At 41.7% G+C, this 15992-nt stretch overlaps 1 protein-coding gene and 1 long non-coding RNA gene across 2 annotated transcripts in view; one reads left to right on the forward strand and one right to left on the reverse strand.

The window, feature by feature from the left end:
- Positions 1 to 15992, reverse strand: part of PTPRF (protein tyrosine phosphatase receptor type F) — a 1072658-nt gene that overhangs the window by 699797 nt on the left and 356869 nt on the right. The gene's annotated exons all lie outside the window — the stretch shown is intronic.
- The window catches only part of LOC138647544 (uncharacterized), a 47212-nt gene that overhangs the window by 21385 nt on the left and 9835 nt on the right, over positions 1 to 15992 (forward strand). Inside the window, exons 2-4 of the long non-coding RNA XR_011314994.1 lie at positions 2274 to 2378; positions 13425 to 13580; positions 15767 to 15920. This is a non-coding gene — a long non-coding RNA (uncharacterized lncRNA). The remainder of the gene's footprint in view (positions 1 to 2273; positions 2379 to 13424; positions 13581 to 15766; positions 15921 to 15992) is intronic.

Here is a 15992-nt window from a genome sequence, read left to right on the forward strand (position 1 = left end):
TATATATATTGTGAGGTAGTGACTGGTGTCATATGTGAGGTTGCTATGTGTCCCCCAGAATGCGCTCAGAAGCGTATTAGATCCGCTGGAGTGCCTTGTGTTCACAGCGGGGTGCCTGTGAATCACAAGGCAGAATAAAAGTAAGTTTGAACCTGGTCAAGTTATTTTTGACCAAGGAGATTGAAACGGACTGCATGAAGGTAAAGGGGTCTGGTCCGTTTCCTCCAACCCAGATCTTATAAGTCGCCCATGGCCACATAGTGGAGGGAAGGAAAAAAAACCCTTCAGGAAGGGTTTTGGGTGTGTCAGTGTTGGTCTTGGAAGCAGACTGAGCAGGAGACTTGTGCAGAGCTCTTTCTGTGTGAAGCAACACGGGCCAAGCAGAGTCTAAAGCAGGGGTGGGGAACCTCCGGATGTGGGCCGCAGTGGCTTTTCATTCGGCCCGCAGGAAGGATCCAGGAGTCGGCAATGTCCGGGCGGCAGCCACATCCTGCCGGCCTTTTAACTCGAAGTGCATGGCACGCAGCATTCATCACAGAATGCTGCCTGCCCTGTACATAAATTATGTCATCGAGGTGGGCGGGGTTAGTGGTGGGTAGGCGGGGTTAGCACCAGGGCGGGCGGCAGGGTTAGCGCCGAATGCTCTCCCGTTCTCCTGTCTCAGAAAAGGAGCTGCTGCCAGAGAGTCCAGAGTGATCTCTGTGCTGGTAGCTCTGTCTGCAGGTGATCTGTTTCCCTCAGCTGTGCTCACTGTGATCTTTGTGCCCCCCGCTATGTGCCCCAATATGATCTCTTTGATTGTCCAACTATAAGCCCCCTATGATCTCTGGGCCTCCCAGCTATGTGGCCCCATGTCATCTCTGTGCCCCACCTGTGCTCCCTATGCCCCCAGCTATGTGCCCCCTGTGGTCTGTGTTTCCCCCGCTATGTGCCCCAATATTATCTCTTTGCTCTCCCAACTATAAGCCCCCTGTGATCTCTGTGCCATCCAGATATGTGCCCCCATGTCATCTCTGTGCCCCTCCTGTGATCTGTCACCCCAGCTATGTGTCCCCTGTGATTTCTGTGCCCCCAGTGATCTCTCTTCCCCCTGTGATCTCTCTGCCCCCCTGCAGCTATATGCCCCCTGTGATTTCTGTGCCCTTCAGCTATATGCCTCCTGTGATCTCTGCGCCGCCAGCTATGTGCCCCCCTGTGATCTGTTTCCCCTGTGATCTCTCTACCCCTCCAGCTGTATGCCCCCTGTGATCTGTGCCCCCAGCTATATACCCCTGTGAACTCTGTGCCCTCCAGCTATATGCCCCCTGTAATCTCTGTATAAATATTTTTTTACTTATATAGTGCCATTAAATCCATAGCACTTTACAGACATCAACATCACTGTCCCCATTGGCACCAGCAGGGTGGCTCAGTGGTTAGCTTTTTTGCTTTGTAGCACTGGGGTCCTGCATTCAAATCCCACTAAGGACAACATCTGCAAGGAGTTTGTATATTCTCCCCTTGTTTGTGTGGGTTTCCCCCACGTTCTCCGGATTCCTCCCACACTCCAAATATATACTGACAGGGAATCTAGATTGATCCCTAATGGAGACAGCAATGACAATATCTTTTTTGTTGTTGTGGAATATTATGGCGCCATACAAGAAAGCATAATAAATATAATACAACCTATGTTATGTTTTTTTTTTTTAAATATCCCATGATGTTTCATTATCAGTAGTAATTTTATAATTGTTTTAAGTCTAGGATGGGGCTTAGTGGTCACTTATCTGTATGTAATTAAATAATTCAGAGGTTGGAGTCTGGAGAACACAGTAAGGGCCATAAAGATAGCCATAAACTGCAACAATGTAGAAACCATGATATAACACTGTTACTGAGCAGTCAGTAACATTGGCTGTATATAATTAATTTTCAATTTTCTGATCTTGTGGTTTAATAGTTACCTGTATGCAAAGATGGATCAATACTGTTCCCTTAATAAAATGCTTACAAAAGTTGCAGAACACAGATCAGGTAATGAGAAGCCATTACTCCCAGGACTGAACGGGCCAGCAGTTCTTCAAGCAAGGCCAGGGAACGCTGCCAAGAATAGGTGACGAGATGAACACCATTGTTTCTGTGGATTAAGCGAAAGGATTTTCACTCCCAATGATGTTAACCTTCAGCATTTCTTAGCAATAAAAACTCCATTAATTTTGAGAAGCTGAAATTAATTGTATTATTCACATCATAAAAGCTACTCATTTTTTTTACCTTCTCTGTTCTTGCAGCATCAGATTCATTTGAACTGACATACCCTGCGGTTTGGCACAGTAAAGCATGTTTAAATAAGGGAAATATAAAACAATTAACATCACAATTTGAATCATTTCCAGGTAAAGCAGAATAACTTTTTTCTTGATTGTATGTATTATAATGCCTTTTGTATGTAGGGATCTTTTGACAAGGTGAACTTCGATCATTAAGAGGACAGGTCTCTGTAATTCCTACAGTATGATTGTCCCATTATCCTTGTTTCAATGCTTGGCATGAAGCCATTTTCAACATCGGCTATGTATTCAGGGAATGCTGTCCTATATCAAACTTACAACAAAGTAGTAAAAAGTAAAGAGTTATGTCTATCTACATTTTGAGCATCATTTTAAAGCTTACACTTAAAATGAAACTAATTTTTTATCAATAATTTAAAACAATTACAGCTTTAGTTTTCTGATACAGAGGTCCAAATGAATTGTATAAACATTGAAGTAAAATATAACGTTCTGTCCGCCTGCAGCCACCACTAGGGGGAGCTTTGTGCTATTATAAAGTGCAATGAACCTACTAAAGGAAATCTGTCAATAGGATCAATCCTCCTGAGCCGTCTATGTGGGAATGCAGATCATAGAAAGTTGAATAAAATGTATTTATTTATTGTACTCACTTATATAGCGCCATTAATTCTACAGCGCTTTACAGTCATCAGCATCACTGTCCCCATTGGGGATCAGAATCTAAAATCACTATCAGTATGTTTTTGGAGTGTGGGAGGAAACAGAAGAATCCAGAGGAAACCCACACAAACATGGGGAGAACATATAAACTCCTTGCAGATTTTGTTGTTGGTGGGATTTGAACCTAGAACACCAAAGCTGCAAAGAAACATTGCTAACCATTGAGTCACCGTGCTGCCCCTAAAATGAGAATTTGATATGTGCTATCCGATGTCATATTCCAAAGAAGAAATCCATGTATTTCATATATATATATATATATATATATATATATATATATATACTTATATATATATATACATATATATATATATATATATATATATATATGTGTATATATATATATATATATATATATATATATATATATATATATATATATATGCTATTAAGATCTATGGGACGAAAATAGATTTCCAGGGCTTATTTTACATGAGAGTTGGCGTTACCAGTGTGAGACATGTAATATGATTGACACTTTCAGAACACTATCAGAACTAACACAGTACATCAGAGCTAATAATGTACAGCAAAAGTGAACTTTGTTTTATTACAAACATTTGCAGCAGAAGTTCTCCTTTCATATTGCTTGGCTGCTCTGTTGCAGAGCTGCGTCTGATTATAGCCAACACAGTACAGCAGAGTTGAACCTTGTCTCATTACAAACACGTTTGCTGTAATGTCAGCTCTGTTGTACTGCCCCTTCCCCCCACACTGGCTGCCTGTGAAATGTAAGCTGAAGAACTGTAGGAGGACACCTGTAGTGTAAATGTATTAGTACAACACAAGTGAACTTTGTCTCGTTACAGTGTTAGCTCTGCTGTACTGTGTAAATTCTGTACTGTGTATTCTGTGAATATGAAAACAAAGTGTTCTAGATTGTGAGCCCAATCGGGGACAGTGATGATAATGTGTGCAAACTGTAAAGCGCTGCGGAATATGTTAGCGCTATATAAAAATAAAGATTATAAGATTATTATTATGTCAGTCATGACATGTCTCACACTGGTAAAACCACCATTCATTTAAAATAAATGCTGCAGGCAGATTCTTGGGAAGATCTACAGGTGCTTCTCACAAAATTAGAATATCATCAAAAAGTTACCGTATATACTCGAGTATAAGCCGAGATTTTCAGCCCATTTTTTTGGGCTGAAAGTCCCCCTCTCGGCTTATACTCGAGTCATATACCCGGGTGTCAGCAGGGGAGGGGGAGCGGGGGCTGTGTAATCATACTTACCTGCTCCCAGCGCGGTCCCTGCAGTCCCTGGCTTCTCCGGCGCTGCAGATTCTTCCTGTACTGAGCGGTCACATGGCACCGCTCATTACAGAAATGAATAGGCAGCTCCACCCCCATAGGGGAGGAGCCGCATATTCATTGCTGTAAATGATCGGTGCCATGTGACCGCTCAATTACAGGAAGAAGCTGCAGCGCCGGAGAAGCCAGGGACTGCAGGGACCGCGCCGCAGCAGGTAAGGGGAGCGCAGCGCTATAATTACCTGCTCCTCGCTCCGGCTCCGTCTGCAGCGTCCTCTAGCAATGACGCTCAGGTTAGAGGGCGCTGTGACGTAGTCAGTGCGCGCCCTCTGCTGAGCGTCAGTGCTGGAGACGGAGCCGCAGAGGAGCAGGTAATTATTGAAAGCGCTGGCGTCCTGAGAAGAGAGGTGAGTATGTGATTTTTTTTTTTTTTATGGCAGCACCAGCAGCATTCTAAGGAGCACCTATGGGGCCATAAAGGTGCAGAGCATATAAGGGGCACAGCATTATAAGGAGCATCTATGGGGCCATAAAGGTGCAGAGCATATATGGGGCACAGCATTATAAGGAGCACCTATGGGGCCATAAAGGTGCAGAGCATATATGGGGCACAGCATTATAAGGAGCACCTATGGGGCCATAAAGGTGCAGAGCATATATGGGGCACAGCATTATAAGGAGCACCTATGGGGCCATAAAGGTGCAGAGCATATATGGGGCACAGCATTATAAGGAGCACCTATGGGGCCATAAAGGTGCAGAACATAAATGGGGCACAGCATTATAAGGAGCACCTATGGGGCCATAAAGGTGCAGAGCATATATGGGGCACAGCATTATAAGGAGCACCTATGGGGCCATAATCAAAGGTGCAGAGCATATATGGCACAGCATTATAAGGAGCATCTATGGGGCCATAATCAAAGGTGCAGAGCATATATGGCACAGCATTATAAGGAGCATCTATGGGGCCATAATCAACGGTGCAGAGCATTCGATATAGCACAGTTGTATATGGAGCATCTATGGGGCAATAATGAACGGTATGGAGCATCTATTTTTATTTTTGAAATTCACCGGTAAATGCTGCATTTTCTACCCTAGGCTTATACTCGAGTCAATAAGTTTTCCCAGTTTTTTGTGGCAAAATTAGGGGGGGTCGGCTTATACTCGGGTCGGCTTATACTCGAGTATATACGGTAATTTATTTCAGTTCTTCAATACAAAAAAGTGAATCTCATAGTGTTATACAGAGTCATTACAAACAGGGTAATCTATTTCAAGTGTTTATTTCTGTTAATGTTGATGATTATGGCTTACAATGAAAACCCAAAAGTCATTTTCTCAGTAAATTAGAATACTTTATAACACCAGCTTGATTTTAAAATCGGAAATGTTGGCCTACTGAAATGTATGTTCACTAAATGCACTCAATTCTTGATCGGGGCTCCTTTTGCATCAATTACTGCATCAATGCGGCGTGGCATGGAGGCGATCAGCCTGTGGCACTGCTGAGGTGTTATCGAAGTTTCAATACCAGATACAGACCATGGTCAGGTGCTGATGCTGTTACTGAAAGAAAACAGCCATGGTTTTCTAATCCTGGACAACCCCATCAATAAGCACATTGACTTTCAAGCCAAAGTAAATAGAAGAACCTGGCACTCAAATTCCAGTAAATGAAAACAAGTTTTAATTGGAAATCCTTATAGTTAACGTTTTGGACCTACATATGGACCTTCATCAGAACAAGGTTCCAGAGTCTATCACTAGGTGGTCATCATGGGGAAGAGGAGGCAGTGCAATCTTATGAAGCAATAATGGTACCTGTATAGAAGGTTCTTAATACGTAACATGAGACTAAATAAATAGTAGGGACGGTCTGATTGTTGCTCCTGATTGCAACTTCAATTATAGTTGATAGTCAGCGTGTAGCAGCACTAGGGAATAGCGACATGTATTGCTGCTTTGCAAAACGTACTCGTCGTGATTCCCTAGAGCTGCTACACATGGACTATCAACCATAACTCAAGTGGCAGTCAGGCGCAACAATCTGACCGTCACTACTATTTATCTGGTCTCATGTTATGGATTAAGAACCTTTTAAAAAGGTACCATTACTCCTTCACAGGATTTCACGGCCTTTTCTTCCCCCATTGAAAGACCACCATCTAGTGATAGACTCTGGAACCTCGTTCTGATGAAGCTCCATATCTAGAGCAGAAACGTTAACTATAAGGATTGCCATTAAAACGTGTTTTCATTCCCTGCAATTTTTAGTGCAATTTGATTGTCAAGTCCTTCTATTTACTATGACTACGAGTTGAAACCCAACTTGGGCACCTCATCATTCTTTTACTTTCAAGTAAGCCAATTATCACAATGATTTCATATTTTCCAATGCAAATGAAGAGGGTGATCAATTAAAGATAAGGTAGACACCTTTACAGAAGATACCATGATGCCCAGTATTCATTAGGAAACAACGATGCTCCACACGCAAAACATCCAGTGGAGAAGATCATACTGATAGACATGCCCATCAAATCCTCGCTTGCTGATCATATTCAATAGCGTGAAATACCATGGTAAGTAAACAAACCTTTATTATCCCTTTAGTGTATTGATTATGTTTGTAGTGACAGCCATAGCAGCATTCACAGGCTGTATGGCCTCACGCCTTGGGATAACCACTGCCAGTTCAGTGTGTACAGAACATATCCTGCAATTTTGACTTGATGATCTTCACCTTTGTCGAATGTATCAATATCAAATTGTACATCTATCTGAACACAAAAAGCAGAGCATAGAGTAGGACTGGATCTCAGCTAATTTAGCAAAGGTAAGTATGTTGAAGTATTAGAAGTGTTGAAGTAGTTAATGCAGCTCGGGATGTGGTTAGAAGCATCATGTAACTAGAGATCAGTAAAATATTTGAAAAGTATTTGTACAGTAATACTACAGTTTGCCCTGAATGTTGAAGTGGCGTGGTTCACAAAAATGAAGTTTACCTTTAAGCCTATTTGTTACATTTTATAATATTAATTATAATAAACAGTCCACAAGGAAGGCATAAATCTGTACAGCTGTCTAGCTGGTTCATGGGGCATAGCCCTTGCTGCTAACCCTCCGCCTTTGGAACATTAGGGGGTAGAATATTATTTGTGATGCACTCAAGTGCAGACAGAAGCTGTTATTTCTCAAAACAATAAATCAGTGGGAGTAACTTGACAATAATTAGCTTTACCTTCAAACCCGAGCTGCCACCTAATAACATTACAAATTGTTGTATGAATTATTTCCATAACTTCATCTGCGATTATGAAAATTCCCTTTGTGATGGAATAAAATACAGAACGAAGGGGGAGCTGGAAATCTTTTCACAGAAGCCGTTAATTATTATGGTTTAATGATCCATAACGTTGTAAGCTTTGCCCGGTGACATTTTCTTTCCCTGCCTTATACTTACTGTAGATGCCTATAGACTTTGATACCCACATCTGATCCACATCATATTACAAAGATTAATAAAGGTATATGGCCACTGCTCCAACGTTGCAGAACTATCCCAGGAAAATCAATGTTCCCCAATAAACCTTTTTAGCACTTGGATTTACTGCTCACTTTACGAGCCAGCAGGGAGAACGATCCCTATCTGGTAGGATATCAAGGGCAGAGATCAGACAGAGAGGGCAGAAGAAATATCAGCCTTTAATGAAGAACAATGCTTGGCATGATTGGAAGCATGTACCATTGTCCAAACCTACTTTGATGGAGTTTGGTTTTATTTGATGACTTTAAAGGCTCACAGTGATGGGTTCCACCAACGGTCTAAGGGTACCGTCACACAGTGGCATTTTGATCGCTATGACGGCACGATCCGTGACGCTCCAGCATCGTAAAAATATCGCTCCAGCGTCGTAGACTGCTGTCACACTTTGCAATGCACGACGCTGGAGCGATAATTTCATGACGTATGTGCGATGTAGAAGCCGTTGGTTACTATACGCACATCGTATACAATATCGTGCACACCTTTGTTACACCATGCGATCATGCCGCCACAGCGGGACACTAGACGACGAAAGAAAGTTTCAAACGATCTGCTACGACGTATGATTCTCAGCGGGGTCCCTGAACGCAAGAGCGTGTCAGACACAGCGACATGGCTGGAACGTCACGGATATATCGCTGGAACGTCACAAATCGTGCCGTCGTAGCGATCAAAATGCCACTGTGTGACGGTACCCTTATGTGCATGGTGGCGCCAGCCAACTGAAAGTCAGGAGAGATGTCGATCGCGCATGTCTGATTTCAGACTGCTGATCCTATTGTTCTCCCTGGGCTAAACCACCATTCGATGTGCCAGTCGGCTCCTATCACGCAGAGAAAACATGAGTATATGGCCGAGCAATCACTACTGTGTATGGGAGTGTCTGCTAAAAGATCAGCTGAAGCATCGTTTGGCCGACAACCATCTAATGTGTGTGGCCAATGAGTGCTATATTTGTCTATGTATAGTTATATTATTCCCCTAATAAATAATACACATTAAAGGGGTTATCCTAAATATTACACATAAAAGGTGTTGTCTACTACTTGTACAAGCCCTTTTTAAATGGTTACTAAAGTACCCAGGTAAAATAAATTAAAAAAAACATACTTGCCTCTCGGATCGCGGCTGCTGTTCGGATCGCGGCTGCTGTTGTGATGTCGTTGCTGTGTCTTCCGCCAGTCGCGAGATCGCCGATTGGCTGCAGCCTTTATACTTCCACGCCATTAAGGTGTGAAGGCTGCAGCACTCACGAGGTAACAGTGTTACGTGAGCGCAGGAAAACACAGCATCAACATCGCTGGAGCAGCACCTGTCCAGAAGGTGGGCATTCGTTTGTTTTTACCTGGGTCACGTTAGCATTTATATGTCATAAAAATTTCAATTCAAATGTTGCCTAGTTATAATTGTCTTCAAATCTCCCGTAAGGCCTGTCTCCCAGCTTTACCAGATCCCAGAAAACCAAATTTGCCTTGTTATACTGAGCAATGGATCTGGGAACTATTTCTGCAAAACTAAACAGACTTGTGATTTATTAATCTAAAATACACAATGGTTGAACACCCGAGACACCAACATACACCATTTCAATAGAAAATGTAATACTTCCCTTCTCTCGAGGTGGTGCTGCAAAATAAATGGAACATTTGTTTCCAGATTCGATCCAGTAGTGGAACACTCAATGATTAACGAGACAGTCGAGAATTAGAAAAACATTTACTTTCTTCCAAAACAAGCGCCAAACCTGTGCGTTGTATGGCATTAGAGTGAAGGCTGCAGAGCTGCAATAATACACAACCTCTAGGGCAGCTGTGCCACAGTTTTTGTTAAGAAACAATTACTGTTTTTTAATCCTTTACATACAGTTTCACATATCATAGAATACCACTCTAGCCCCCAAAAATTGTCAATGGTGGAGAAATCCTGGAGCTGGTTATCTCAAAGATAAAAATTGAGGGATCTTAGATAATGTGTTATTATTCATCAACTGATTTAATAATCATACTTAAAGGTATTTTCCACAATGAACGTAAATGGCACAATCTGCTGAGTGATTGGCTGCAGCGATGATGTGCAGAAATGATGTCACCGCTGCAGCCAGTAAACAAACACTAAAGCAATGGCTAAGAATCAGTGTTGGACCAGCCGAGGGTAACATCTGGGTTTTGTTTTTTGATCTTGAGAGCATAAAACATATGTAAATATGGAAAACCTTTTAAACAATAAAAAGCTACTATGGTGAAAAAAAAAAACAGAAAAGTCTCCTTCGTACATGCCCATCAGTGGGTGCAGCAATCAGGTCTCTTGTCATTGTGGTATCGCTGCCAGTCCGATAGAGACCATCAGAGGGGCCGCACTGAGGCAGAGAGCAGATTTCTGCGCTAAGTATGGCTATTATTTCACAGTAGCTTCCCATTGTTAACCATTGTCCCATTGCAGCATTTCTTTTTATTTATTATTGCATTTTTGATGCTGAATTTTTGTCCCTTTTTGGTACGTTATGTCTTATATAAAGTTCCTTTGTTTTTGACACTTTCTGGTATTTGACTTTGACAAAAGTTTATTGATACAGTCATGTGGGGTTTACATTCGTTTTTTATGCACTTCTGCTATGAATATGTGCGGTTTTTTGCCTGCAGATTCTCTGCATATAATGCAATTCTATGGGGAAAATAAATCCACACATAAAAGCACAGGCTTCCACAAGAGAAATGGACGGGTTGCAGATTTCAAACACGCACCACAGGTCAGTTTATGCTGCATAAAAAAAGCAGGGTGGGCATGAGATTTCTATAAATCCCATCCACATTGCTGGAAATGTAAGACGCTGTGTTTTTTGTGTAGCGAAGAAACGCACTAAAAACTCATTGTAGGAACTAGGAATTTAACTTAAGTGGTCAGGATGGCAAATCTCTCAGGATCACTGGCTAAAGACAGTAAAAACATAATTATAAATACAAGCCCTTCAAAACTAGATTTTAGACTGATGCTATATTTTCAGAGTTCCTCTAATATGGAAAGAGTTAAGTCCAATTCTTTTGGCACAAACTCTTTATACCCAAGATCCTGCCGGAAGTGCAGACATGCAGACATCTTCGGGAAAAACGCTGCACATATTAAAAAGGCTGCATTGTCCATCTGGATAAAAGAGTACAAGACTAAGGCACAGTAAATGAAAGGATTTGACGTGCCTATTAAAGCAGACGATGCTTTCCTGCCAGTGGCTGAGCGGCCATCTCTACATGTAATTGATGAGCAAATGATTCCCATTCAATTGTCAACTTTAAATTCAAGCAGAAATCCGACACTGGGTATAAATTATAATTTCATGAATTCATTTCTTGTTAGAACGCTGTGCACTGAGATAGTCATGGTGGCCTTAACAGCAGAAGAAGGGAACGCTGGGTGTAATAACAAGCTGCACAGAACAATCCATGTATAACCTGCGCCGTAATTAACAAGAAAGATGATACTAGTTAATTTTATCTCTGCGCAGTCCCCAGAGGAAATATATTCCCATTTTACCTGTCTATGTGGATAACTGTTATTTTAAGCTATGGTGGTTATATTTAGTTATGAGGTCTATGCCATATTACACTGTAATGATGGCCTGTATGACATTATTGCATCAGGAAGTGTATAACAGCCATTGCAAGATATTAAGGCTACATTCACACATCAGGTTTTCAGTGTCAGGCACAATCCGGTGAATGTTGGAAAAACTGGATCCGGCGCAGATTGTGAAAAACTGATGCGACTGATCCGTTTTTTTTTGACGGACGGCTAGCCTATCTAGATTATTGGATAAAAAAAATTGGAGCATGCTCAGTTTAAAAAACCGGATCAGGCCGCCGGATCCGCCTTTTTCGGGATCCGGCACCTTCCGGCTCTCATAGGCTTTCATTCTAGCAAACAGCCAGAAGCGCCGGATCTGGCGTTTCAGGCTTTTTCGCCGGAGACAAAAAACGTTGCTATGGACGTTTTTTCAAGAAACCGGAAGCGGCAGATTTGCCGGATCCGGCGAAAATCGGACAAAACGCAATGTCATCCGATGCAATCCGGCACTAATACAAGTCTATGGGAAAAAAAACCTGATCCGGCGGCAACATTCGCCTGATCCGTTTTTTCCAAAATTAGCCGGATTTAGTCTGACACTGAAAACCTGATGTGTGACGAGAAGTGAAATTGAACGCAAGCTCTGAAAAGAGTATAGTCGGTGCCAAAGTATTGACACTGACAAATTTTGGTTTACATAGTTTGCTGCTTCAATGTTGTTAGATCTTTTAGTTGGATGTGTCTAAGATTACGGAGGTACAATTATGAATATGATGATATCCTGAGATGAATAGTCTCAGGATATTTTTTTGTTGGCATGACACAGTACTCATGGCAGCGCAAACCTTTTCTTCTTCAGACAATCATTCTTCCAGATGTCCCAGTCTGAAGGGAGCTTCATAAGAGAAAATAACTTTGCAGGGAGTACAGTGATTTGACGTCAGAGAACTGGGGTAAAGATATTTTCTCAGGTCAAGCCCTTTAAGACTGAGACATCTGGAAGAATGATTGTCCATGGGAGAAATGGTGAGTGCTAACATGAGTACTGTGTCTGCCAACAGTAGGGCAACCTGAGACCATTCATGTGTGGGGGCTCACTCACAATGTTGCCTAAGAACACTGCCATGAATAAATAATTGGATCTAAACCTCCTTCAAGAGCAGCTTCTCCCAATGATCCAGGAACAATTTGGTGAAGAAAATGCTTTTTCCAGCATGATTAAGACCATTAGTGATGAGCGAATGTGCTCGGATAAGCTCTTATCTGAGCATGCTCGGGTGCTAACCGAGTGTCTTTGGCGTGCTCAAATAATATGTTCTTGCAGCTGCATGTCTCCCAGCAGTTCGACGGCTGCAACACATGCAGGAATTGCTTAACAATCTCTGGATGTATTGCAGCTGATGAACAGCCGCAAGACGTGCAGCTGCAGAGACTAAAACATATTATTAGAGCACGCCGAAGTTACTCGGTTAGCACCCGAGCATGCTCTGTTTATACTTTATCCGAGCATGTTCGCTCATCACTAGAGACCATGTCACAAGGCAAAAGTGATAAGTAAGTCAGTCGGTGAGCAAAATATTGAAATTTTGTGTCCATGGCCAAGAAACTCCCCAGATCTCAATCCCATTGAGAACCTGTGGACAATCCTCAAAAGGCGGTTGGACAAACAAAAAAACACAGAAATTGTGATAAACTCCAAGCACTGCTTAGGTAAGAATAGGCGGTTCTCAGTAAGGATTTAGCCCAGATGCTGATATATTGAGACTTTGCATAAACTTGATGTATTTGTAATAAAAGTTTAAATACTGATGAAATGTTTAGAATTTTACTTCAGCAAACATAGAAACGTTTGATTAAAAGCCTATAAATCTAGAAGAGGCAAGGTGAAAAACAAAATTTGTGTCAAAACTTTTGGCCACGGCTGCGCACAGGCCTATTTACCAAAACAGAAGACAGCAATACTTTTATAGGTACATAAGTATTCCGATTTTCCCTTATTTATTTTATATTAGGATTCTGAGGTTTCAAGGCACATCTATAAAGCTTTTTCTTTTTCTTTCAGAAGGGCAACATCCCCAAAACGTAGCACAGGTGTGCAGATGCTAACTCCATCATGAAATGTCTTGGTCACAAAGATTTGTACATCGCTTTGAAATTCATATAATCGAAAAAAAGAAAAAGCTTGAACTCTTGACCTATAATAGTGTGGTGGAAACAGGTGAAGGTCTTATATGTATTGCTTGTTAATACATAAAATTTAATAAGAAGCGATTTTGATGCCAGGTTTTAAGTGTGGGGCTGTTTTTTTATTACAAAATTTCATACAATCCCAGAAAACCTCTTTTAACGGCCAAGATGTGATGCCATAACGATTGGTACTCTAGAGCACTTTAGGCTGCTGAAAAAATGTCTTAAATCAAAAAATCTTCAACAAATATACAGTATCTGCTAATCTTTATACTGGTCAGCAGTTTCCTATTTTCAATATCTTTCTATTTTTGCCACAGGGTATATAAAAATGGAGCCAATTGTGAGCATTTAAATGAACGCATTAAATATAGGCCCTTCTTTAGAATGAATCAGAATGTATTCAACTACGTGATTGATTAAATGCCACAACGTATTACAAAGTGTCCGGAGCGTCAATTCAAAGCATTTTTTTCGACATAACTGATCAATGTGTCTGGGACATGTTCCCGTGTTTGAAGATTCTGCTGCCTGATAAAAACCCAAGACTAAAGAAGGAAGAGGTAAAATTTGAGCATCAACTATAGAAGTCATATAGGTCACAAACTTCTCATGACGATAATGTGAATAATATTTTACTGAAAATTACTCTACGGGCTCATGCAGACTTCCATGGATCTTAGTCTAATCATGGACTTTCCGCGGATCTCCAGACCGGAGCGTGACAGACTTGTATAAATATCTGAAGCTGTCATGCTCTGTTTGGGAGACCCACAGCCTGTCCATGCTATGCTGTACACGATCAGATCGAGATCCACGGATATCTGTATGATCCCTAAGACATTGACCTACCAGTTCATCCAGACTTTTGATATTAAGGCTATATACACATGTCCGGAATTGCCACGGAAATTTCCACGGCAATTCCGCAACTCCCTGCCGTGGGTATAATGCATGCGGAATTGGTATGCGTATTCCCGCTAAACACTAGCGTTTTGCAAGCATAATTAGCTTGCAGAATGTTAGTGTTTTACAAGCGATCTGTATCATCGCTTGGAAAACTGATTGACAGGTTGGTCACACATGTCAAACATACTGTTTGACAAGCGTGACCAACTATTTACTATTGATGCTGCTATGCAGCATCAATAGTAAAAGATCTAATGTTGAAAATAATAAAAAAATTAAAAAATCGTGATATTCTCACCTTCCAACGGCCCCGCAGCCTTCCCGCTCCTCGCAATGCTCCCGGCAGCTCCCGTTCCCAGTAATGCCTCGTGGCAATGACCCCAAATGACGTAGCATCAAGCGAGACCGCTACATCACCACAGGTCATTGCCGTGAGGCATTACTGAGAACGGGAGCATCGTGAGGAGCGGGAACGCTGCGAGGGCCGCCGGAAGGTGAGTATATCACGATTTTTTATTTTAATTCTTTTTTTTTTTCAGGTATATGGTTCCCAGGGCCTAGAGGAGAGTCTCCTCTCCTCCACCCTGGGTACCAACCGCACATGATCCTCTTACTTCCCGCATGTTGGGCACTGCCACATGCGGGAAGTAAGCAGATCAATGCATTCCTATGTGTGCAAAACCGCCGCGATTCCGAACAAAGAACGAACATGCTGCGTTTTTTTCCGGAATGCTATTCCGCCGCAGAAAAAAAAGCAGCATGTGCACAAAAAATGCAGAATGATGGGATGCTTATGTAAGCGTTTATTTCAGCGGAAAACGGCCGAAGAAAAACACTAAAAAAAACGCTAAAAATCCTGAACGTGTGCACATAGCCTAAAAGAGTTATCCAGAACCTTCTGGGTATATTCACACACAATAGATTTGCTACAGATTTTCCCATCCATCATTTATCTTCAGCAAAATCTGTATGCGATGCATTCCGCACAAAGATATGACATGGTACAGATTCTTAATTTTTTTCCTGGCACAAGCAAATTATATTTATTAGAATCTCATCTATTAAGCTGGTTACTGTATTACACTGTGGATTTTCTAGCCACAAATTTGAACCGAGAACATGCAGCAAATATGTAATGAACATATCCTAAAGGAGTTTTCCAGAACTCTAAAATTGATGACCTATTCTTAGGGATCGTGCAGACGATCGTAATAATCGGACGAATGCCATCAGCAGTTTTGACAGATAGGGCTCGTCTCCATGTTATTCTACAGGACCATTCACAAGTCCAACTTTTTCCTTAAACAGAGCTCGTCCAGGGAAGAAAAATTGCAGCATGCTCAAGTTTGATCTGAACCTTGGATAGCACTCGGCCAGGAAAGTCAATAAGTCCATGGAAAGCACCAGACTGCCAGAATGGAGAAGGCAGAGACATTTTTTAACATACCCATATACATTTTAGGTAAGATCTGTGATTATAATCATTAGAGATGTGTGATCAATGAGGTGTCATGGAAGAGCACAGCCTTTCATT

Source organism: Ranitomeya imitator, chromosome 8 (assembly GCF_032444005.1).
Source record: "Ranitomeya imitator isolate aRanImi1 chromosome 8, aRanImi1.pri, whole genome shotgun sequence".
In the NCBI taxonomy this organism is placed as follows: domain Eukaryota; kingdom Metazoa; phylum Chordata; class Amphibia; order Anura; family Dendrobatidae; genus Ranitomeya; species Ranitomeya imitator.